This window comes from Leptonychotes weddellii, chromosome 6, assembly GCF_054177405.1.
Source record: "Leptonychotes weddellii isolate Sample4059 chromosome 6, ASM5417740v2, whole genome shotgun sequence".
Lineage (NCBI taxonomy): Eukaryota > Metazoa > Chordata > Mammalia > Carnivora > Phocidae > Leptonychotes > Leptonychotes weddellii.
Genome location: NC_138374.1, coordinates 98921289 through 98923485, shown reverse-complemented (window position 1 = coordinate 98923485; position 2197 = coordinate 98921289).

Sequence of the window (2197 nt, the reverse complement as noted above, 5' to 3'; positions counted from 1 at the left end):
ACAGGGTCTTGGATCCCCTCGAAAGGCAATAGACCTGTTCCTCCAGGGACTTTACTCTGACAAATACCATCAGTTTTGGAAAAGTTGAAATTGGGACAACCTTTCTGAACAACATTTTGTAATACACTTGTAATATCCTTTGATTCAGCATTCCGCTTCTAGAAACCTGTTCTGCTGAAATATGAAAATGTGCAAATACACTCCTTCCCATACACACGTATACACACATTGCAGCAACGTTTATAACAGGTAAGAATTTTTTTTTTTTAGGATTTTATTTATTTATTTGACACAGAGAGAGAGATAGCAAGAGCAGGAAAACAAGCAGGGGGAGTGGGAGAGGGGGAAGCAGGCTTCCTGCTGAGCAGGGAGCCCGATGCGGGACTCGATCCCAGGATCCCGGGATCATGACCTGAGCCAAAGGCAGATGCTTAATGACTGAGCCACCCAGGTGCCCCAGGTATGAATTTTTTTAAAAAAAATCTAAGTGACTACCCATAAGGGAATTATTAAATAGATTATGCTATGTGTGTATAGGAATACAATGCTGTAGATCATATTAAAAGATGGCCAAACTACCCTGTTAAATAAAACAACACAAAGCAAAACAAAAACCTAAAGAAGCATTTGATACCTTTTTGGTAAATTAATAAGAATATGATATTAGCACATATATTGGAAAAAAGGATAGAAGTGTATAGCGCAGTATTAACATTGATAAGTTATCTCTGAGATGTGGGAAGAAGGCTAGGGAATTTTTATTTATAGTTTTATATTTTGGTATTGTCAGAATCTTACAATGAGCTTGTGTTACTTTAAAAAACTTTTTTAAAATTTTTTATTTTAAGTAAACTCCACACCACATGTGGGGCTCAAACTCATAACCCCAAGATCAAGAGTTGCATGCTCTACTGACTGAGCCAGCAAGGCACCCCAAGCTTTTGTTAGTTTTGAAATCAGAAAGCTATAGAGTTTTTTGTTTGTTTTCTTTAAAAAGAGACAAATTCTTGAAATTGCTGGGAATATAGAAAATTTTTTCCATGACTGCTTCCAGAAATCCTAGGTTAGGCTATCTATAGAGTGGGTCCCAAAAGGGAGGAAAATAGTAAAACCGGGGTGGAATGCTCAGCAGAAATCTGTGCTAAGCAGAGAGACCCTCCCTAACTAAGGGAGGTTACTGGGGGTGGTAGGAAGCCATGGGGCCTCAATGATCCCCACTTCCTAGTATTCACACCCTTGTAAGCCCCCTTCCTTGAATGCAAACTGGAACTACTGCCTTGCTTCAAATGAAGAGAAAACAGCAAATAAAATGAGAAAAAAAAAAAAACTAAAAGAAAGGAAAAAAATTAAAAATTTAGAAATAAAATAAATAAGTAAACTAAAAACACTTAAAAAAAAGAGAGAGAGAGAGAGAGAGTGGGGATGTTACTTCAAAAGTGATGGGATGTTACTTCCAAGATCAGGTAACAAAAGGTTGTGATTTCCATCTTCCTAGCATTCTCTCATTTCCTCTCCCTTGCTAACTTTGATGAAGTCAGCTGCCTCATTGTGAGCTACACTAGTGAGAGGCCGTGTGGCCGAGAGAGGGCAGCCTCTGGTGAACAGCCGGGGAGAAACTGAGGCCCTTAGTCTAACCACTGGTGCAAAAGTGATCCAGCCTCAGCCGAACCTTGAGATGAGTGTAGTTCCTGCCCCACACCATCATCACAGCCCTGAGAGAGACCCTGGGCCAGAGGGCACAGCTAAGTTATGCCCAAATTCTTGACCCATAGCAACTGTGAGATGATAAATGTGTGTTGTTTTAAGCCTCCAAGTTTTGTGGTAATTTGTTATGAAGAATACTAAGAAGGCCGACCGTGCTTCGGAATTGTAAGGAGTTCTGCCTCTACTGCTTATATTATAGTGATCACTTAGAATTTTGGTGTCTGGTTATAAAAAGACTTTTTCCACTACATGAAGGACTACAGATGGAGTCTTACAAGAGATGTAGGTGATATGGCATAATAAAATAAACTTTCACTTTGGAACAAACAGACCCAGCAAGCTCTATAGTCTTTGTCAAGTTGCTTTACCTTTCTGAGCCTGTATATTCATCTGTAAAGTGAAAATAATGTCATCTATAGCACAAAGTTGTTATGGAACATAAACCCATAAAGAATGTCAAATGTCGGGTGCCTGGGTGGCTCAGTCGGTTGGG